Raw genomic sequence first — 23519 nt, forward strand, 5'->3', positions numbered from 1 at the left:
GGAAAACCACTATTTTCAAACTATTTAACATTTCCAATTTGCATTTTACTCCCTCTAACAGTATTTAGCACAACATTCTGACACTTTCCAACCATTAATTTATCTGACTTTTCCCTTCATCGTTTTTCTCCCAACTTGGACTCGATTCCACTGATATGGTTAAAGGGACCAAACTACAAGGTCATCAGTCCCTCCATCCTATAGGTGCCAAGCTGGGAGGAGTCCCTAGAGAGGAAAGACGCAGAAGACAAATCCTGGTGAACCCAGTTGTAAGCAAGAATCAATAAAACCAAGAGACAGAAGCAAGTAAAAGTAAGTAAGTGTGTGTGTGTGTGTGTGTGTGTGTATGTGTGTGTGAGAGAGAGAGAGAGAGAGAGAGAGAGAGAGAGAGAGAGAGAAGGTGAGCGAGTTGCCTCACCCAGGAAGCAGGTTGTGTCCTCAGGGACATGTTACGTGATTTGAGACACGCCCTCAGCATCTGACCAGAGTGTTCTTACCCTCCATTATCACAAGAAAACTAGCAGCGTTGACTAGCTGATAAAATCTCAGGAAAGAGAATGACAATGATGAGACAGTTAATCAACAACAGATGTACAAAAACTTATAGAAAGGTGGGAAGGGTAGGAGCCAGCCCAAGACCACTGAGCAAGGGCAACCATAGGGACCGTAGTCAGAGCAAGTGACGAGGCACCCCTCCAAATCCTCAAGCAGCCAACGAGGCCAATGTGCCCTATCTCATAGAGAGGACTAAAAACCACCTACATGGGTAAAACATTGAACCAGATCAGACACTCTAGCATTATCCGCTAGACCCAGATGCAGCACGTAGCATGTCAGCAAGTTTAAGGTTTAGCAGTAAGGTGGACAAATTAGGGCAGTCCAGTAGTATATGGGCCACTGTCAGATGGGCACCATACCAACAGTGGAGTGGATCATCAAGTCATAAAATGTGGCCCCAGGTTAACCAAGTGTGGACAAATATGGAACTGACAGCATGTTACATTCCCCCTGAGAAGCATGGAGGGAGGACAGCCCCAAATTCATGGTCCTCTTCATTGTTTGCAGTTTGACCGGAGAAACCAGTGTACACGAATCAGTGTTCCAAGACTCTAAAATTAACAGCATACACTTGACTGAAGGTCCTGTCCAGTATCCCTGTCAACCAAAGTCAGCATCCCGATACCCAACTTGGCCAACCAGACAGCAAGTTCATTCTCTGGGCTCTCAACGTAACCCGAGGTCTAGACAAAGATAACTAAATGATCAACTTGATGGAGATCACAAAGGAGACTGGTCAATAGCCAAAAGATCGTGCAGTGAATACACTGCATCCGTTCAGCAAAGAGTGTAATTCACTGCACCTTGCATGTGTATAGGCAAAACCGGTTTGTTCATCGACCAGAGAGCCGTCAGTGTACAGTGTATACAACTTACACAGCTGGAAACACATAAAGGACGGTCAAGAACAGGCGGTAAAACCATGTGGTCAGTAGATGATTTAGGCCTGAAGGATAAGTCAAGACAGACCCAGGCCAGTGTAAACTGCCATGGGGGTGTACACAATTACTCCCTGACAAGAGGCAACTGTGAAGGGAAAATTGGAGTTCAGAGCAGACGCACTTTATGTGAACTGCAGTTGTGACTCCAGTCCTGCACTTCTGCTGTGGGAGGTGGATCTCGCTACCAGGAAAACTGACACAGTAGTTCAGATGCTCAGGGCAGCAGTGAATGTATATCACATACCTGAGCAGCAGTCATAGGCAGCTAATTTGTAGTGGATGGACCCATCTCCACGTGTAGGCTGTTCACAGGGCTCGTCCTAATGGCACCTATTGCAAGGCAGACCTCACAATGCTGTATCACATCCAGCATCCGCAACGCTGAAGGCAATGCCGAGCCATATGCCAGACTCCCATAGTCACGATGGGACAGGATCAGAGCTCTGTAAAGCTGCAAAAGTGTACAGCAGTCTGTGCCCCAGCTGATGTTACTGGGGTAGCAAAGAGTATTAAAGTGCGACCAGCATGTTTGCTCAAGTTGGAGAAGATAGGGAAGACACGTCAACTGGGCATCAAAGCCCAGTCCCAAAAAATGATAAGACTCCACTATATTGAGCAACTGCTCACTGTGTGTGTGTGTGTGTGTGTGTGTGTGTGTGTGTGTGTGTGTCATCAGTGCCCTTACACTTATGAAAACAAATGAATGTGGAGATGAACTAAAAGTGTTGTACACGCATGCACTCAAAATGACCACACAGTCATTCTGTATCACATGCGCTCTCACATGCACTAAAACCAACTAGGAGAGAAGAGATTAAGAAATTAAAACACAGAGAAAACAAAACACAGAAGAACTAAAAAGCACAGGGACATGTGACTGGCTGACCACTTACAAAAAACCATGCTGAGCCAGCCATCCTTTGACACATTAAGGATATCTCCCTAAAATCTTGTTAAAAATGTTCGACAATTCACAAAACTTTAAAACACTAACCACATTCACTTGATCATTACATAAAATAGGCAGCAGATCCACCGGCAAATCCACTGCAGTCCCCTGCTCAGCAAATAAAATGCAGTCCAATAAAATGTGGCACACCGTGATCTGCACGCCACAAGCGCCACACATTGGAGAGTCCTCTCGCCGGATTAACAATCCATGTGTCATAGGGCTGTGGCCTATGCGAAGATGAGTAACAAGGACCTCGTCTCACCGACATGGCTGGAAGGAAGTACTCCAAGTTTGAGTTGTGGGCTTGATGACATGGAGCTTATTATTGGTCACTGCCAGCGACTTGTCTTCCCATCGACACGTAACTTTGTACCTCAACAGCGAGGTGATAGCAAGCACGGGGATAGCACATCGAAATACCAGAGGATCATGACACGCATCCTTGGCTGCTCAGTCTGCTCTTTCATTCCCTGCAATTCCAATGTGCCTAGGTACCCAGCAGAAAGACACCTCCTTCCTCAGTTTTAGTTGTAGGAGGGCATCCTGGATATTCTGGGTACTGTATCTGCTGAGTAAAAACTTTGGAGAGAGAAAAGGGCGCTCAGAGAATCTGAGCAGAAGAGAAATCTAACACCAGGAGAAGGTCTCATCTGTTCCAGTGCTTGCAAGATCACATATAACTCTGTGTCGAAGACGGTAAATTCTGGAGGCAGTCTGACATTGAGGACATGATCTGGGAAAACAATAGAGTAACCAACAGAGTCGCCATCACCCCCCCCCCCCCCCCTCCTCCTCCCCAGTTAGACCCATCTGGAAAAACAGCTACATGGTCATGGTACCCGGATAAAATATCAGATAATATCGCATTAAAAACAGAAGCAGGAGTGCTATCTCTCCTGTATCGCACAAAATCTAAACTCACTCGGGGCCTCTCCAGTAAGCAGGGCGGCAGACGGTTAAAACCCTGGATCCACACCGAGTGACTCCAGCACAAGCTGCACGCGGATTCCAAATGGCATCATGCATCACGGCTCGTGGACGGTTGCAAAAAAGGCATTCCAGAGGTGGAGGAGCAACAGTATGGTGAAGTTAGAGCTGCAAGGAACTTACATGCCTGATGCACCATGAGGAGCTGGCGCCAAATGGTAAGTGACGGTTCCCCTGCCTCAGCAAAGATGCTGGGTATGGGACTGGTCCGCTAAGCACCCGTGGCCAGCCAAATACCCTCATGATGGACAGTGTCAATGATCCGCAAGTAAGAGGGCTGCTGACCCATACATCGTGCAATCGTAATCCAGCCACAAACACAAAAAAGCACGATAAAACTGAAGGAGACACTCCCTGTACACTCCTCAAGGCCTGTTGCTAAGGCACTTGATGGTGTTCTGTGCCTTCAGGGTTCTGGCTTTCAGGTCTTGCAGGTGTGGTAACCACAACAATCTGGAGTCAATTCGACTAAATACCTAGGAATTACAATTACGAGCAACTTAAATTGGAAACACCAGATAGAGAATATTGTGGGGAAGGCAAAACAAAGACTGCGCTTTGTTGGCAGAACACTTAGAAGATGCGACAAACCCACTAAAGAGACAGCCTACATTACACTTGTCTGTCCTCTGCTGGAATATTGCTGCGTGGTGTGGAATCCTTACCAGGTAGGATTGACAGAGGACATCGAAAAAGTGCAAGGAAGGGCAGCTTGTTTCATGTTATCGCGCAATAGGGGTGAGAGTGTCACTGATATGATACGCGAGTTGGGGTGGCAGTCACTGAAACAAAGGCAGTTTCCTTAGCGGTGAGATCTATTTACAAAATTTCTATCACCAATTTTCTCTTCCGAATGCGAGAATATTTTGTTGACACCCACCTACGTAGGGAGAAATGATCATCATAATAAAATAAGAGAAACCAGAGCTCGAACGGAAAGATTTAGGTGTCTCTTTTTCCCACGCGCCATTCGAGAGTAGAATGGTAGATAAGTAGTATGAAAATGGTTCGATGAACCCTCTGCCAGGCACTTAAGTGTGAATTGCAGAATAACGATGTAGATGTAGAGTCAAAAATGAGGCCCAGAAACCGCACTCTCTCTCTAAAATGTGGGATGGTATCCCCCATATTCACAACAGGCAAATTAAAAAGACGACGAGAATGATTAAAATGAATACACACAGACTTATCTGCGGACAACTGGAACCCTATCTTTGCGGTCCACTCCTCTAACCTCCACATCATAAGTTGCAAATGATGGCTCGCTGTTGCAACACTGGAGGAGGAACAGAAAACAGCAAAATTGTCTACAAATATGAAGCACTGTACAGGACTCCTTACCGTAGATGTCATACTGTTGATGGCTACGGCAAAGAGGGTAGCACTTAAAACACTGCCCTGAGGAACACCATTCTCCTGCTCAAATCGATCAGACAGCATGTCACCAACTCGGGTCTTAAAAAACTGCTGAGACAGGAGGAAAGACTGTATGAAGAAGGGGGAGTGGCCACAAAAGCCCCATTGCTGCAGTTGTGTGAGAATACAGTGTCTCCAAGTAGTATCGTATGTCTTACTTTTATCGAAGAATATGCCAATACAGTGATGCTTATGGAGGAAACCCTGCTCAATAGCCGCCTCTAGGAGGGTCAGATTGTCGACAGTAGACTGATATCTTCAGAATCCACACGGAGTGGCTAAGGAGTTGCCTGGCCTCTAACAACCAGACCAGGTGATGGTTAACCATTCTCTCCAGGGTCTTTCCTACACAGCTCGTTAAGGCCGATACTCCGATAACTACTGGGACATGTGCAGTCCTTTCCTGGTTTGAGGAGGGGGATTAGAATTGCCTCCCTCCATGAGTTGGGAAAGTTGCCTGTCTGCCATATTAGATTAAAAGCATTCGAGGAGGATTTCCTTTGATGCTACTGGCAAATCTCGAAGCATGCAGTAACAGATTTGGTCATGACCGGGTGCAGTGTCACAAATCTGTGTGTTGATTCGAGCTTCCAAAGGAGAAAGGGGAGTTGTAGGCCTCAGAAATGTTGGACCTCAAGTCCAACTTTTCCCTCTCTACAGTCACATGATAGTGACGAAACACTGGATCCTGGCATGTATTGGCAGTAGTTTGTGCAAAATGTTCGGCCAGCATCTGAGCAATGTCTCTGGGTGTTGTTTGGAGGCACCCTCATTTCAGCACCACTGCTATCGGTAAAAGTCTGCGTTTGCCAGAAATCCTCCGGGTAGGCTTCCCACACTTTTACAGAAGAAGTAGAACAATTGGAGTCCAGGAACGCTTGCCATGACCTTTTCTTACTCTCCCTAATGACACGTCTAGCCTTGGCCCTCATGACTCGAAAGGCCCTAAGGTTGTCTGCTGTCAGTCAGCATTTAAAATGTCGAAGAGCCGCACACCATTCCCAGATCATAGAACGGTACTCATCTGTCCATCAAGGTACTGGTCGCCTCCTAAGATGACGTGAGGAATGTGGGATGGATGGGTCAGTGGCATGATGGATCACTCGTGTGATGTTAACCACCCATTCTCGGATGCTGTCGCAGTGTTCGAACACAGCCAGCTGGCTGAAAGGCGTCCAGTTAGCCCTGCTGACCATCCATTTTGAAGGCTTAACTTTAGGTGGTGAGCCATTTAGTAGGTGAAGATGGATTGGGAAGTGGTCACTGGAATGAAGGTCATCAATGACCTCCCACTGAACAGAGTCAACGAGGGCAGAGGAATAGAAAGAGAAGTTGATAGCTGAGAATGACCCAGTAGCAGTAGAGGAATGTGTGTGAGTACCCGTGTAGAGGATGTACAGCCCGTGAGACGTCATGAGGTCCTCCAAAACCCGACCCTGAGGGCAAGCCCCACAGGACATGATGGGCATTGAAGTCTCTCAGGAGGAGGAATGGTTGCAGGAGTTGTGCGATAAGATCTGTGACAGCCTCAGAGCCTAGTGCATCTTGTGGAGGTAAATACAGTGAGCAGTGATCCTTCGACACACTGAATTTGAACTGCAACTGCTTGCAGGTCAGTAGCCAAGGGAGGGCAGAGGAGTGGTGCGCATTAGTGACAAACACTGCGACACCTCCCTTGGTCCTTTCCCCTAATAGGTCATCCTTACGGTACAGCGTTTATCCCAGTAGCACAGGGACATCTGTATCTTTAAAATGAATTTCTTGTAAATAAAATCACAAGGGACATACCTGTGCTAGGAGTTTCAGATCCTCCACATGAGTCCTGAACCCACCCATGTTCCAATGTAGTACGGAAGCCATGTGATTAGTGCGGTTTTAATTTACTCCTATCTTTGCACCACAGAGGTGAAGCATTCTAAGAGTGAAGGGGAGTGGAGGGGCTGCCTGAATCCAAGGCATCTCACTCCATTATATCCTCCTCATCAGTCAGATGGGAAAGAATGATGTCTGAAAGCGTTCGGGACAGTGAGGTGGCAAAGACAGAGGGTTTCTATTTTTTTTTTTTTTTTTTTTTTTTTTGCTATGGCATAGGGGGCCGGCTGGGTCACTTTTATCCCCTGTATTTTGCATTCTTCAGCAAAAACAGGGCAGTCTCAGCTCCAGACTGGATGGTTCCCAGAGCAGTTGATGCAGATCGCTGGAGACGGCAGACAGTTCCAGCATCATGAGCGGCTTTTCCGCAGTTCCTGCAGATCACTTCACCTCCACAACTCATGGTTGTATGACCAAAATGCTGGTGTTTATAGCACTGCATAGGGCTTGGAATGTAAGGCCGAACATTAAGTCGAAGGAACTCTGCCATAAGATGTTCAGGCAATGTCAGAGAATTGAATTTGACTATAAAAATGGCAATCTTTTCAATTGCTCCTTTATTCCTGCGCATTCATTGCTCCTCATCAACTATCCCCTGGGATGTCCATTCTTGCTTCAGTTCTGCTATGTCCATGTCCATGATACCTCGGCATGTGACAATGCCCTTACTGGAGTTGAGAGAGGTGTACATCTCAACAATGATATCACAGTCACCCAGTTTCTGCGATTTCTTAAGAAGGTCTACCTGCTTTGACCTGTTAGTTTCGACCAACAATAAGCCATTACGTAATTGTTTTATAAATTTTAATGTTCCAGTGAGGCGTTCCTTACCCTTATGGATATAAAACGGGGTTACTTTTTCAAATGTCCCCTCCTCCCTCTTTATCACCAGAAACACATAGTTATTCACGACTCCATGAGCCCTGTCACTGCAGTCCAAAGCATTCTTATTATCAGGAAGACTAGCCTCTCTCATTCTTTTTGGATGAATGGGTGTGAATACTTCCAGGCAGTACACCCTTCCCTCCAGGAGGAGAAGATGATTTTGAGGGTTCCATCTCAGTCCCACGAACAGATAGGGTAATAAGGGTCCATTCAGACAGAGCCCAGCGTGCCTGAGTAAGCCTTATACAACTGAGGTACGGCAGGTTCCCCAGAAGTTGCTTACTAACGACTGTTCCACCTCAACAGCCATGTATCCATCGGCGTGCAGCACACCTTGAGATTGAGGGTCTTTTTTATAGAGGTTTATCCCATCCTCATGATCTGGGCGGTCAAGCCAAGATCCCCGTTCCCTGAGACACAAAATGTTCCACTGCTACGCCACGTGATGGTCGCTGAAGCATGCCCAGAGCTTACAGTGACTGGGGATTGGTGGTGCTTACCGGTCCCCAGCTGAAGAACCCCAGGGATGCCAAGCCCACACCCAGCAAATCAATGCTGAGCTCCTGAGGGCACACAGAGAGTTCTGGCTGCAAATGGACAGCACGATGGACACAGAAGTGCATTATGCATGTCTTGGTGGTTGAAAACTGGAAGCCATGGATGAGATTCCAGGACTGCTCCTTTCTTATGGTAGTTTGCAGTCTGCTTTCAGGAACACCCACAGTGGAGGAGCAACAGCAAATGCACAAACCATCAGCAGACACAGAGGGTGTCACTTTAGACCTCACAGCTGCAGCTGTATCATTGACAGCCACTAGAAAAAGGGGCATACACAATATGGAGCCATGCAGGACCCCATTCTCTTGTATATGGATGGGGAGCGGGGGTACTGTTGAAAGCACTAACTTAAACCTGGACACTACAGAGTGACAAGAAGTTCTGGATAAGAATAGGGAGCAGGACCCAGAGACCCCACTCATGTAGGGTACAGAGGATGTGATAACACCATATGACATCGTAAGCCTTTTGCAAATCAAAGAAGACTGCAATATGATGATGTCGCCGAACAGATAGCTGACTACAGTCACACCAAATTGTCAGCAGTAGAATGGCCTCATGGCACAAACCACCTTGGGATGGAGCCAAACAATCCCAATGCTCAAGATACAGACACAGCCACCAGCTCTCTGTATGTTTGAGAAACCTCCGGAGAACATTAGTGAGATTAACTGCACAAAAGCTGTCCACCTCAATGGGATGTTTACATGGTTTCAGTACTTGGACAACGATGCTTTTGTGCCACTGAGATGGAACTCATCCCAGATATGGCTGGGAAGGGCAAGGATGTCACATTGGTAATCCACAAAAAGGTGTCTGAGCATTTGGCTGTGGATGCAGTCTAGCTCTGGGGAATGTCAGGTCCAAGAGTTAGAGCACTGAGGAAGTCCCATTCATGGAATGGAGCATTCTATGGCTCCAGATCATATACTGTGAAAGGTAGCTGAATTCACTCTGCCCACTGTTTGAGGTCACAACAAGGAGGCTGACATTTCTTGTAAACAGGGGCTCAAGCGTACCACAGGGCGAACTGTTTGACAACAGCATCTAGGAAAGTGCAGATAACACCATTCAGGGAGATACCAAATACATCTGTGGGGGACTGGTGCCCACAGAGGCACCCTTGCCCAAACCTGTGAAGGAGAGGTACGTGATCAAATGGTAGTAACACAGTTTCCAGCATTCTTGGTCTGGCATTTTATTAGGTGGTGATCCCCACACAGAACCATTTACAGGTAATGAGGTGCTCCACTGATGGATGTCACTTACAGCATTGGAGAGCCCGTCCGTGATCTCTAATGGCCATGGCGATATCTGAAGCTTGGGGGGGGGGGGGGGGGGGCGCTGGCTGAGGAATGGAGTATCGCTAAATCTGCTGCTGATAGAATGGTAGTGGTTGTGCTCTCGACAGCCACACTGATACCTCCACATGGTGAAGTATTAATGGCGATGGCAGAGGCAAACGCAAAGGCATTCCCGTCGGCCCATCTGGATGGCTGCTCACGGGAATGTTACTAAGAGAAGGACAGGATGATCGGAAAATGGTCACTATAGAACAGGTCCCTATGGACTTTTCAATGGATGGAGGGGAGAACACCACGGTTGCAAATGGAAAGGTCACTGGCCAAACAAGGTTGCACTCTCGGTTCGAAAAAGAATGCACAAATGACAGGCAAAAGTTAGTAGAGATTTGTGGGTCTGTGCAGAATTCTGTGCGAAGCATACAACTACCACCGTCGTACCTTAGCAAAAGATCTGGCCAAGAATCTGAGAAAATTCTGGTCCTATATTAAATCAGCCACTCGTTGACCAGACTGATGTGGCAGTTGAAGATGGTAAAACAAAGACCTAAGTTTTAAATTTCACATTTTTAGTCGTTCACACAGGAGAATCATACAAACATACCATTGTTTGATCATCAGAGCCCTGTGTGGATGACAGAGTAATAAGCATACCTGGCATAGAGAAACAATTGAAAACATAATTCCCCAGGTCCATCCAGCTAATTCGGTTTTATAGAGTGTACCCTATGGCACTGGCCCCTTACTTAGCTTGCATTTATTGTGAATCTCTCACCCAACAAAAAGTCCCAAGCGACTGGAAAAATTGCAATAAAGAAGTACAAAATAACACATCTGCAATATTACAGACCAACACCCCAAACACTGTTTGCTGCAGAATTCTTGAACATATTCTGATTTTGAATACAATAAATTTCCTAGAGACCGGAAAGCCTCTGCCCACAAACCAGCTTTTTAGACAGCATTGTTCATGCAAAACTCAGCTGACATTCTTCTTACACGATATACTGCAAACTATGGATGAAGGGCAACAGGTAGATTCCATAATTCTAGATTTACAAAATGCGTCTGACACAGTGACAGATTAAGAGGGATAATGTGTAATCTTAGATTTGACATTAGATCCACAAAATCAGAATGACTGAAAGAAGACAAGTTTGCTTTGGTATCAGAAATCTGGTACAAGCACAAAACATAGCTACATACCGGGTCTATATATAACAATCGACAAACAGCTTTTTTAATCAAAGATTCACAGAGTTCATGGCCTCACAAACGGATAAATAAGGGCAAAAGTATGCTTTCCCTTATCTAGGAAAGGATGACAATATGCCAAATGATGAGGATCTTGGTGGTTTTGTTGTGAAAAAATTGAGGCAACCTTAGCTCAATAAAGGAAGAAATGCTACATGTGATAATTTTTTCACCTCTTTGGCTCCCTCTGAAACATTGATAGCAAACGCTACAAGTCTAGTTGGCATCATACATTGATCTTACAGGGAAAATCCAGTCTGTATCAAGAAGGCAAAAGAAGTGTTATACAGCACAGTATTGCTGAAGAAGAATGATACCACACTGACAGTTTACAAGGGAGAGAACAACAAGAATGTCTCGACTCTCAGCACTATGCACTCTTACATAAAATTGAAGATGGTATGAGAAAAGAGACAGATGCAATTGCATTTTATAGTGGCTCTAAATAAGGAGTGGATGTGGTGAATCAACTGGCTCGCAAATACTCTGTCAAAGCACCATTGAGATGTCGGCCTGCTCACACGTTTTACAGATTGCTGGATTTGGATGGGATAAATGTCTGAGTATTGTACAGTGCTCTAAACAAGGAAAAGTTGAAGTGCAGAGACTTCAAACTGCAGCTGGGGGAGGAGCTTGCTGAGAAGTATGCAGCAACCAGGAAGAATAGTACCTCCGTCACAACTGAAAACATTCCTGAGACAAGAAAAGCAAACACATCGCCTTGTGAAGTCTAACTGTGAAGGAAACAAATCATTTGTAAAGTGTCATATGTGCAAGAAAATGTCCGCAACAAATTTACATCAAAAGACTATTATTTGTACTTATTATGTGATAGTAGCCAGTAAAGGTACCCAGCAAATGAGTAAGTTTTTTAAAGTAATAAATGATAAGTTGTTAAAAGCTACTTTATTTTTGCAGTTCTAGGTATGTCCAAATATAAGTGGTTCTAGTGTTAAGCAATAGAACCCAGTACGTTGTCCTCAATGGCGAGTATCATGCAGAGTGCCCCACGGAAGTGCGACAGGACCACTATTATATTCTATATATGTAAATGATATGGCGGACAAAGTGGGCAGCAATGTGCAGTTGTTTGCTGGTAGTGCTGTGGTGTACAGGGAGGTGTTGAAGTTTAATGACTGTAGGATGGGACAAGATGACAGGCAGTTGGTGTGATGAATGGCAAAAATTTAGAAAAATGGAAGTTAATGCAGATGAGTAGGAAAAACAATCCTGTATGTTTGTACACAGCTTTAGTAATGTACTGCTTGACACAATCACATTGTTTTAAATATCTGAGTGTATCTTTGCAAAGTCATACAAAATGGAACAAGCATGTTAGGATTGTGATTCATCTGTAAAGGAGACCACATACAGGACACTAGCGGACCTATTCTGAGTACTGCTCGAGTGTTTTGGACCCGTACCAGGTCAGATTAAAGAAAGACATCAAAGCAGTTCTGAGGTGGGCCACTGGATTTGTTACCAGTAGGTTCGAACAATATGCAAATGTTGTGGAGATGCTTCGGGAACTCAAATCGGAATCTCCTGAGGGGAGGTGACATTCTTTTTGAGGAACAGTATTGAGAAAATATGAAGAACAGACACTGAAGCTGACTGTATAATTATTCTACTGCTGTCAACATTCATTTCATGTAAGGACCAAGAAAATCAGATGTGAGAAATTAAGGCTCATGTGGAGGAATCTAGACAATTGGTTTTCCCTTGCTCTGTTTGCGAGTGGAACAGGAACGGAAATGACAAGTCGTGGTACAGAGTACCCTGCACCATGCATCATATGGTGGATGGCAGCGTATATATAAAGATTTAGATTAGGCTCATATGCCACACTAAAGTGTACGGAGGCACTGGTATTCATGAGACAAAAAATTAGTTCTGTAAAGAAAGTGGTCACAGTTCCACCAAACAAAGGGTTGTGGGCACTGAAAGCTCCCAAATGAGGAAGTGTGGTGAATCTAAGTAATCAGTGCAGACTTTTCTGAGGCATTTCACCACTGGTTGGGAGATTCACATTACAGATGGTAAAATCCACAGCAGTTCTCACACGAACAGCCACAGCCTCCAAAGTCATACAGAGTGGCCTGTATTGCTGTCAACAGAGTCCAGAACATACGTGCAAACTCCGCCCAACACACTGTCATAGTCAGATCAATTTGTAAAATAGTCTCGATGGCTGCAGAGGGTAGGGGTCTGCATTTGCTAGGAACCAAGTTTTATGGAGGGAAATGCAGAAAGCAAGGGAAACAAAACAAACCACACAGCTCAGCAAGATGGTGGAAAAAAACTGCTACAGTTCCAGTGGAGGATCACACAATCAGGATCCTGTGGGGGGCAGAAGGGGACCAAGGAACCAGGTCATGCCCTAGGGTTGCCTGCTGCCCAAGTTGCGAGGATACAGCATCAAATACACATTGGTTCTAAATCAGTTTGTGTGGGGCTCCAGTGCCACAGGGACCACTGGGAACTCCACCTCCGAACAATTGGGGTCCATTGGCACGGAGCGCCACTGGAACTTCAGTCTTGGAGGATTTCTGTTTCTTCTTCTTCTCCTTGAACAGTTTCTGGTTTCATGGACAGAGGATGAGTGCAAAACCCTATGACAAGGAACCTGAGTTTCCTTCAGCCACTGGTTGGTATCCAGTTGCAGATCAACAAAATTCTGGGAGGGGAGCATCTTGAGGGTCCCCTTCCTGCAGAGAGATTCTGGAGAAGGGAGTTGCTTCTCCAGATGCGGCTTGGAGAGGGTGATGGTACTGTTGCCAAAGACGATGATGATGTGGTAGCCACAGTAAATAACATTGTGATATGTACAGGATGCAAATGATCATATTTCTTATTGGCCTCCTGATATGTGAGTTGATCAAGGGTCTTGTATTATTGGATTTTCTGTTTTCTTTGATTGGTTGGTTGGTTTGGGGAGAGGGGGTGGGTAAGGAACCAAACTACAAAGTCATCGGGTCTCGATCCATGATTGGTGCATTTGGAAGTAGAGCCGTCTACCAAGAACGTTTTCCCATCTAGTTGGGAGATGCACAACAGTAAAAGTGAGAAACCTAAGAAGGTAATGGAAATATTTTTTACCATCAATAATAGAAGCGACATGAAGGAGATAGGGAATTCAGCAGGTGAGTGCCCTGGGGCTCTGCATTCGACACAAAACATCCCATCCACAGCTGTTCCATCCTTGATCCATTACAGTCATGAGCGCCCTCTATTCAACAAAGTGCTACAACCACAGCAGAAAACTGGGCACAACAGAAAGGAGACAAACTAAATAAAACAGAGTATAAGAGGGATAAAAGGGTAGCCTTGTCAAGGAGGTAGAGTCAGGGATCCTCTAGACCTAGATACAGTGGGAGATGTCACTTTCCCAACTACCCTAGTCCTGCTCCGGAGGGAGACTAAAGCTGAGAGTAAAAACCACTTTCATCGAGAAAACAGAGAACCATTTCAACCACCCGTGAATCGTCTGCCAATATTAGAGGCAACGAGTCTGGAAGTCCACACTAAGATGGAGGGCCAAAAGGAGCGGGCATTCCATCAAGATATGAGCTACTGTCTGTTAGACTCCACAACAACAATGTGGGGGTGACTAGTTACACAAAAGAAAACTATGGTTGGTTGGCTGGTTGGTTGGTTTGGGAGAGGGGAGCAAAAAGTGAGGTCATTGGTCCCATGATCTAGGATGGCAGAAAGCAAGGCAGGAACAGCACAAACAGCACAGTCCAGTCATCACACATACAAAGGGGAAAAAGGGATGTCAGTGCAGCAGGAAGAGGAAAGAACAGAACGGGGGTTGCTGGAAACTGGGAGAGTAGGGGTGTCTCAGAAACGCCACGTACAGTGGGGCATCGGCACCTCCACAGACCTGTCCCAACACCCACACACCAGACCATTATCATGATACAACAGGGCGACACCAGAGCAAGAAGATACAAGAAGAGAAGAAACAACATAGCACTACAGAGCAGACAAAAATGCAGGAAAAAGACGAGCCGTGGAGGAAAGGTCAAAGCCTCCGTAACCAGTGCCTATGCTAACTGAGGGACTAAGTCAGGAGGAAGATTCAAGGACTCATACTGGAGAGTGCAAACCACTTTCAGAAAGGAAACAGAACAGTTGTAACCATGCAAGAGTTGTCTGCTAACACTCAAGACGAGGAAGGTGGGTGGGCATATGTAGTGCGAAGGGCCAAAAGGCAGGGAGACACAGAGGATACATAGCGCTTCCAGTATTCCTTCTTATTGTGTTTGATTAAATAGCAAGCCTTAGGACGAAGTAACTTGAAATTTATAATGTTTCTCTTCAAAGGATGTCATTTGAACCATTACAGGATTTGTAGCCAATACTGAATCTCAACTGCAATGTCTTTGGTCCACCACGGCACCAGCTGACAGAGGGGGAGGGGTGCTGTAGAAAGGGGAATAGCAGTTCCAGAAGTGTGGATGTTCGCATCTGGTTTGTCTGGGGGTGCCAAGGAAACTACAGGATCACTGGAAAGTGGTTAGTCATGAACAATGTAACAAAGCTAAAATATTAGGGAAAGAGATCATTAGATTTATTGCATGCCAACCTTGTATAAGGCACCAAATGGTTAAAATTTTCTGAGTCCCAGAGCAAAGCTGCCTTGCTTATCTTACTGCAGTGTCGACACGAGGTGGGCATGAAGAATAACATTTCACCACCGAGAGTGAGTTAGGGGAAAACACAACATCTACGCTTCTGGCATGCCAGACAGTGGGCCTCAGCAGATTGTAGTAGGACAGAGCAGCTAAACAATGCTTGCCAAGAGCTTTAACAAACATGTCCTATGCTATAACAAACTCGTCAAGCAAGCACGGCAGCATGAGAACTGCTGCCACCTTTGTAATAGCAAGACCTATGCGGTTATGACAAGTGATACTGGGTAAACATAAGCCACTACTTTACTCTATAAATACGTCAGCAACTTAGCTTCTAAGGCAGTCAGTACGATGGACTGATGGTGTAAGTAATGTCTGCATTCAGTTCCCTGATTATAGTGAAATGACTTCCGACACAAGACTGTTGTGGATTTCCTGCACGCTACTGAGTAATGACTGCCACTACTGAGGAGATGGCTACCTTGCTATAATCAGCAGTCGCAGAGTTCTACAACACACACTGCCGCTGTTGCAAATGGGTGGACATGGTGGTCTTCCACATCACACCAGATCAGGACACCAGTGGTCCTGATACTTTGGCAGACAGGCCACGGCCTACCTGAAAAGCAGGACAAGATCATTTCCCTACACGGTTACATGACAATCATCATCACGGTTTGACAGAGAAAGCAGAACAGAGCACCTCTCAAATCAGTGTTTGTATGTCCAACACGTGCTGCCTTCACTCACAGCAGTGGAATCTTAGTATGGCCAGCACTAGAGCCACCACAAGTGGCAACCACTATAGCAGCAGCCTCCCAGAAACGGCATGTGCGGCATTAGCTACCTTGAGAGAACTGAAGGCCACTTATGATGTGATTCGTCAACAAGCATCAACAGCCAAAGTCAACAGCAAGTCTAGACACTGACTGTTAACTTATGGGAATAAATAACTATTCAGAATCTTCTTTCCCTGCACCTACCAGCAACAAAAGGACACCACCATTCTTCTGAGGAAAACTGCCATAGAGTGAATGGGGAGATCGCCTCCTGACACAAAACCATACTCTACTTCTGCCCTCCCAATAGTCGCATCTTGCGGATCAATAGCTGAAAAGGTGCCATGGGGCACTAAAGTGGGTAGGAGAGCCATCACTGAGGAGGCACAGATCATGGTCTGTTAGAAGCTAGTCAGTTAGAAGGCTCCTACCAGATGAAGTTTTACTCCCTCGTAGTGGGTGGTGCACGTTGAAGTCCCAAAGCAGAAGGGGGTGGGGGGTGGACATTGTTGGATTAATGAGGTCAATTCAACAAATGTAAGTGGCCTGCCTAGGGGGGTAGGTAAACACTGCAAATGGTAATCGCCGAGTTTGGTTGCACCCACACCACTATTGCCTCCAACGAGGTATGAAGGGGAATCCATTCACCAATGACTTCTGTACCAAACAAAGTATAGATCCCTCCAGATGCCCTCTCAGGACCTGCATGGTTCTGAAAGAATGTATGATAGATAACCACAGTGTCCAAGAATGGTCACCAAGAAGTGTGTTTCTTAGAGAACAGTGCAAACCAGAGAAGAAAAGGAAATAAGGTGGTGGTGTTCTGGCAGGTCACAGTCGACTGAATGATCACGTAACTGGTGTACAGAGTAGGCTTGAAGGGGCTCGGATGGCAGTCACACTGCAGGATCTCTGCCTGTCACCAGTGGGGATGGAACCACATCTACAAACATCAGCTCAGAGTCTGAATGTATTGGCAATCTAGCACCTCCAGGGGCACAGGAGGTGTCTTGCCCCAATTCTTATTCCTCCTATTTTTTCCTTCACAACCTTTGGTGGGCACTGTTTATTCAAGGGGATATCTGCACTGAGGATATGTGCAGTTCAAGAGTGGACAGCTCTGGAACAAATAGGCTGTGGCTCCTTCAGCTACTGTTTGCAGGGTGGCTACTTGGAGAAAAAACCCTTGACAATTCCAAGTAAGAAGGAAGATGGTGTCAAGAAGCTCCTGATAAATTAATGGCGAGACGGGGAGGGGGGCAACACACCCAAATAATGACTTTCCTGTTTTCTCGGCTGAGCTATATACCAGCCATAAGCAGTAGTTTAATCACAGTTTAAACATTGATAATTTATATGGAATAATATTCATATAATTAAGACACTTGGGGATGAAATATTAAGTATTTTAAAATTTGTGATTTATAAAATTCAATTGCAATGCTAGGTTAAAAATGCAGAAGTTCCCCAGATTTTATTCAATTCCTGAGATTTCCCTGATCTTTCCAGGTAAAACTAACTTCAATGGGAATTTCAGTTTTCTAGAAGAAAAGAAGAAGAAGAAGGCCTCCAACACAGGCGTTACCAGGGAGAGGGAGCCGTCACCAGTAGATGCTAAAGGAGGAGGATGCTTCTCCATTCAGGTGCGGAAAGTGGTTGCCAGAGCAGGTACTGCAGGAACAACAGGTGAGGAGGGTGGTGGGAGATCTGGTTTGGGGAAGGTTCTACAGCTACATTGCTACTCTACATATCACATTTAAGTGCCTAGCAGAGGGTTCATTGAACCATGCTCACACTGATTCTTTGTTATTCCACTCTTAAACAGTGTGCAGAAAAAAACAAAACCTATATCTTTCCATGCAAACTCCAGTTCTGGTTGGCTGGATTAAAAGAGGGAGAAAGGGACCAAACTGCAACGTCATCAGTCCCTTGTTCTGAATAAAACAATGCCACAAGTGTGAGAATAAAACAAACGAGTCTGACAACTGAAAACGTAATGAAAAAAGGGGCGGGGGGGGGGGGGGGGAATCACAGGTACGACGAAGGGCAGCAAACATGTAAATGGACAAAAGGGGACAAGAAAACCACAGAAATGCAAGAGACAGGATGAAGAGATTTAAACAACAAAGCAGATTACCATTGCTGGCTGACCATGAGAATAAAAAAGGAGAAGCCAGCCCTTCTGCAACACATTAAAACCTCCACCCTAGAAGCACTAGGGTGGAGGACACAGAGGAACATGCACTAAAACTTAGAGCAAATCATAAAACCCACCCTCACGAATAAAACGTAAACTAAATCAGTCAACGAGGTGTTGTCAGATAAAATTAGCGGCAACGAGCCTGGTAACCCAAGATTTTGTCACTGGGCAGTCAAAGTGGGACAGTGCACAAGAATTTGGGCCACAGTCAACTGGGCGCCACACTGACACTCAGGCAGGTCTTCATGGCACAATGTTGAACCGGCAGAGGACAACTGATTCCCTGCGAGAGACCCGCATGGAAGACTTGCGCACATTCGTAGTCTCCTTAATGACGCACAGTTCGTTGTGCGTACTGTTACGTCTCCTAAGGCTGAAAAACCCTATGGCGTAAGTCAGAGGGCAGGTCAGGTTCAGAGATGCCCATCTCCAGAAGCAGTTTCCGTGTAGCGTGTTTGGCCAGCATGTCGGCAAGTTCATTGCCTGAGATGCCGACTTGTCCCGGGGTCCACACAAACACCACTGAACGACGGGACCGGCGCAGGGCATAGATGGACTCCTGGGTGGACGCTATCAAAGGATGGCGAGGGCAGCACTGGTCGATAGCTTGTAGGCTGATCAAGGTGTCAGTACACAGAAGAAACGATTCCCCGGGGCATGAATGGATATACTGAAGTGCACGAGAGATGGCCAACAGCTCTGCAATGAATACACTGCAGCCATCAGGCAAGGAATGCTGGTCAAAATGGCCTCTGTGGACGTAGGCGAAGCCAACATGACCATCAGCCAATGAGCCGTCGGTGTAAACCACTTCAGAGCCCCGGAACACGCCAAGAATCGAGAGGAAATGACAGCGGAGAGCGGAAGAATTAACTCAATCCTTAGGGTCATGTGAAAGGTAAAAATCTGCAGCCTAAGCTTACACCATGGAGGTGTATGCAGACAGAACTGGATGGAAGGTGGTAAAGGGAAGGACTCCAGTTCATACAGAAAGGATCACACACGAATCACAGTCGTTAGCCCTGACCTGGGGAACCAATGCGGGAGATGAACTGCCACGGGTGGAAAAAGGAGGCGGTAATTCAGATGCTCATGAGAACTACGAATGTGTGCAATGTAACTGGCGAGCCATTGTGCATGGTGGATCTGCAATGGAGGGACTCCAGCCTCCACCATGACACTGGTAATCGGACTCGTTCTGAAAGGTCCCGTCGCTAGGTGAATGCCACAGTGGAGCACACGCAATGCTGAGGGCACCGCTGAACCATAAATCAGATTCCCATAGTCAAGGTGAGACTGAACAAGGGCTTTGTACAGCTGCAGCAGAGTAGCGCTATCTGCACCCCAGTTGGCGTTGCTCAGGCAGCGGAGGGCATTGAGGTGCTGCCAGCACTTCCGCTTAAGCTGACGAAGGTGAGGTAGCAAAGTCAATCGGGCATTGAAAACTAGTCCTAAGAATCGATATGTCTCCACTACAGTGAGTGAGTCGTCATGAAGGTAAAGTTCTGGTTCCGGACGAACAGTACGATGCCGACAGAAGTGCATAACACACGACTTTGCGGCCGAAAACTGGAAGCCGTGGGATAGAGCCCATGACTGTCCCTTGTGGATGGCTCACTGTAGGCACCGCTCAGCAACACCAGTACTGGTGGAGCAGGACGAAATGCAGTAACCTGCATACAGAGAGGGTGAGACATACGGTCCTACAGCTGCTGCTAGACCGTTACTGGCCACTAAAAATACTGATACACTCAATACAGATCCCTGTAGGACCCCATTCTCCTGGATAGAGAAGGGGGGAAGGGGGGGGGGGAAGAACTATGGGAGGCACCAACTTGGACATAGCTCCCACACTGTAAATGGGGCGTTTTAGGGTTCACTGTAGCATGTAGTAAACGAGAGGACTTTTCTTTCAATCTGCTGTTTGTGGGTGCGAATTGCTGGGGGATAGTTCTCCGATGCAGAGGCTCGAGCAGTGCTCAGCAAATTGCTCGGCAATCGCGTTTGTGTCGGTACATAGCATGCCATTGATGGTACCACCAGTTGCGGCCTGGTACCCAAAAAGACGTCTGACCTTCATCCAGACTTGGGAAGGTGACGTATGGAACCCAGTGGTCGACATGTACCTCTCCCAACACTCCTGTTTCCGTCGTTTTATAAGCTGGTGTACATGGGCACGGAGGCACTTAAAAGCTATCAGATTTTATACGGAAACGTGTCGCTTATGTCCCTATAGAGCTCGCTGACGCTCTGTAATTGACTCAGTGACTTCCGGAGACCACCAAGGGACTGTCCTTCGACGGGGGCACCCAGAGCGAGGGACCGCATTTTCTGACACAGAAACTGTTGTGGTAGTCACCTTCTCAACCATCAGATCAATGTTACCATGTGGGGGAGAGTCAACGTTGACAGCAGAGGTGAAGGCTTCCAAATCTGCCACATTTAAAGGCCTTCTGGGCAGGCGTCCGTGGGCATGACACCAAGGCAGTGACAGGAAGATGGGGAAGTGGTCACTACCACACAGTGCTCTCCAGTGGATAGATGGGAGATGTCCTGGGCTGCAAACTGATAAATCAATGGTCGAGTAACTACCATGAGCCACACTGAAATGTGTGACAGCCCCAGTATTCAAGAGGCAGAGGTCGAACTGAGACAGTAAAGTTTCGACATCTTTGCCTCGGCCAGTACACACGGTGCCACCCCGAAAGGCGTTATGGGCGTAAAAATCTCCCAAAAGTAGGAAAGGTTTAGGGAGTTGATCAATCAGTGCAGCTAATATGTTCAGGGGTACTGAAATGAAATGATCGTATGGCACTGTTGGCCGGGAATCCCCATGCGGGGGAGTTTGGCCGCCTCTTTAGTTGACGCCACATTGGCGACTTGCGAGTCAGTGATGATGAAAATGTTGATGGACACATAACACCCAGTCCCCTGCCGGGAATCAAACCCGGACCCCTTGTGTGGTAGGCAGTAACGCTACCGCTACGCTATGGAGGTGGACTTTCAGGGGTACTGCACCATCTGGAGGAAGACATACATTGCAGACAATTATTTCCTGTGTCATCCATATTCTGACAGCCACAGCTTCAAGAGGGGTTTGAAGAGGCACAGGTTCACTACAGACTAAGTTTAGGACATAAACGCAAACTCCACCTGTCACTACAGTTCCTGTAATATCCCTTATAGCCACAGAGGGCAGGGGTCCACATTGCCGGGAACCAGGTTTCCTGGAGGGCAATGCAGAAAGCACAGTTGCCGTAGCTCAGACAGGCAGTGGAAAAAACGCAGCAGTTCTACTTGAGGATGACATCATCATGAGACTGGGAAGGCATGGAACATTCAATGAGGCAGTTTACGCCTCAGGGTCACCTGCTGCCACTGACTTTTTGTCTGAGCAGTCCATATCCATTGTGTCTGAGGGTCCGGTGAGATCCAGGTCCTCAGTGGACAGCAGAATCTCCACACCATCCTCAGATGCAGAGCTCGTAGGTAGCAGTGGTGTGTGTGCCACCCCAAGTTCCTTTTTCTTAAGGGTCTTCTTTTTCGAGTTGACGTACTATGCTTCATGGTGTGTCACCCCCACTGATGCGACCCACTCCAACCAGGGGCCCTCCCCACGGGCGCTATCCACCCGCAGTGAAGGCCACCTGGCAGGATAGCCATTGCCAGGAGTCCCTATGCCGCAGGGGGAGGTATTGGCACAGGCATCAGCAGAGCGATCCCTGTGTTATCAGGGGGCTATAACCAACAGGGTACATGGCGGCCCCACCACAACGGACTGGATACCATGCTGGATATGAGGTACAGAGAAATCCATGGTCATCGGCACAGAAAGTGACACTGCACAATGCATGGTGGAAAATGCACCCAGGAAGGTGTCCTTGCCCAAGAGATGGAGAATGGGCAGGATTGCAATATGACAATTAGAAAGTGGGCTAAGAATCTCAATGCGCGATGGACACGATGCACCATGTGAGGCGCCCGTCCCCAATTGGCTCGCTATTTGAGAAAATTTTGAAAATAAAGGCCAAAACGTGAGAGACTCCTTTTAGTCGCATCTTACGACAGGCAGGAATACCTCAGGCCTATTCTAACCCCTGGACCTCCTGTTTTCCTTATTGTATAATAATGATGATCATTTCTCCCTATGTAGGTTGGTGTCATCAAAATATTTTCGCAGTCGAATCAGAAAGTTGGTGATTGAAATTTTGTGAAAAGATCCTGTCGCAATGAAAAATGCCTTTCTTTTATGATTTCCACACCAAATCCTGTATCACGTCCATGATAGTCTAGTCTCACCCCTGTTTCTCGATAATGGAAAATGTACTGCTCTTCTTTGAGCTTTCTCAATGTACTCTGTTAATCCTATCTGGTAAGGATCCACAATACGCACTAGTACTCAAAAAGGAGATGGACAAGCGTAGAGTATGCAGTCTGTTTAATAGATCTGTTGCATCTTCTAAGTGGTTTGCCAAAAAAACACAGTCTTTGGTTCCTCTTCCCCACAACATTTTCTCTGTGTTCTTTCCAATTTAAATGGTTTGTAATTCTAATTTCTAGGTATTTAGGTTTATTTACGGCCTTTGGATTTGATTGATTTATTGTGTAACCATAGTTTAACGCACGGCTGGCCAGAAATTCTGCACATGTGCAGAGCTGCTGCATATGCGTAACTTCCTGATCAAAGTGTGCACACTTACCACACATGTAAACAGGGAAATGGAACCATCACTTTATATATATCTAACAGATGTCGCCACTTCGCTTTACCCAGTAGCTGTGATACACTGTACCTGGGGCACTCTGGTGCTCTTTTCACAGTGTGCAATACAATCAAGGAAAGGTATCACGTTATTCCATCACCCTATCAACCAACGTCACAGTTCTAATATAAAACATAGAAAAACACGTTGGCTTCCTAAATACCCTTCATGACAAGGGTATCAAACACCTCTCTCAACAATTAAATGATGATATTTAAGCATACCTTGAACAACTGGTTTAATACCAAAATTTTTCAGTAACTACGTTTCACCTATGTAACATGGAGCATGATGAGGCACAGTTAGTAAATTACAATTTTAAACTAGAAAAAAAAATCTGAAAGATGTTTACCAGTGGTGATGAGAAATGATAAAGTTAATGTCTAGCACAAAAGCACAGCACATTGATAAAT

At 46.2% G+C, this 23519-nt stretch overlaps 1 protein-coding gene across 3 annotated transcripts in view; it reads right to left on the reverse strand.

The window, feature by feature from the left end:
• LOC126248466 (DEP domain-containing protein 1A-like) overlaps positions 1-23519 on the reverse strand; it is a 124798-nt gene that overhangs the window by 69456 nt on the left and 31823 nt on the right. The window lies entirely within an intron of this gene.

The sequence above is a fragment of the Schistocerca nitens genome, chromosome 3 (assembly GCF_023898315.1).
Source record: "Schistocerca nitens isolate TAMUIC-IGC-003100 chromosome 3, iqSchNite1.1, whole genome shotgun sequence".
Classification (NCBI taxonomy): Eukaryota; Metazoa; Arthropoda; class Insecta; order Orthoptera; family Acrididae; genus Schistocerca; species Schistocerca nitens.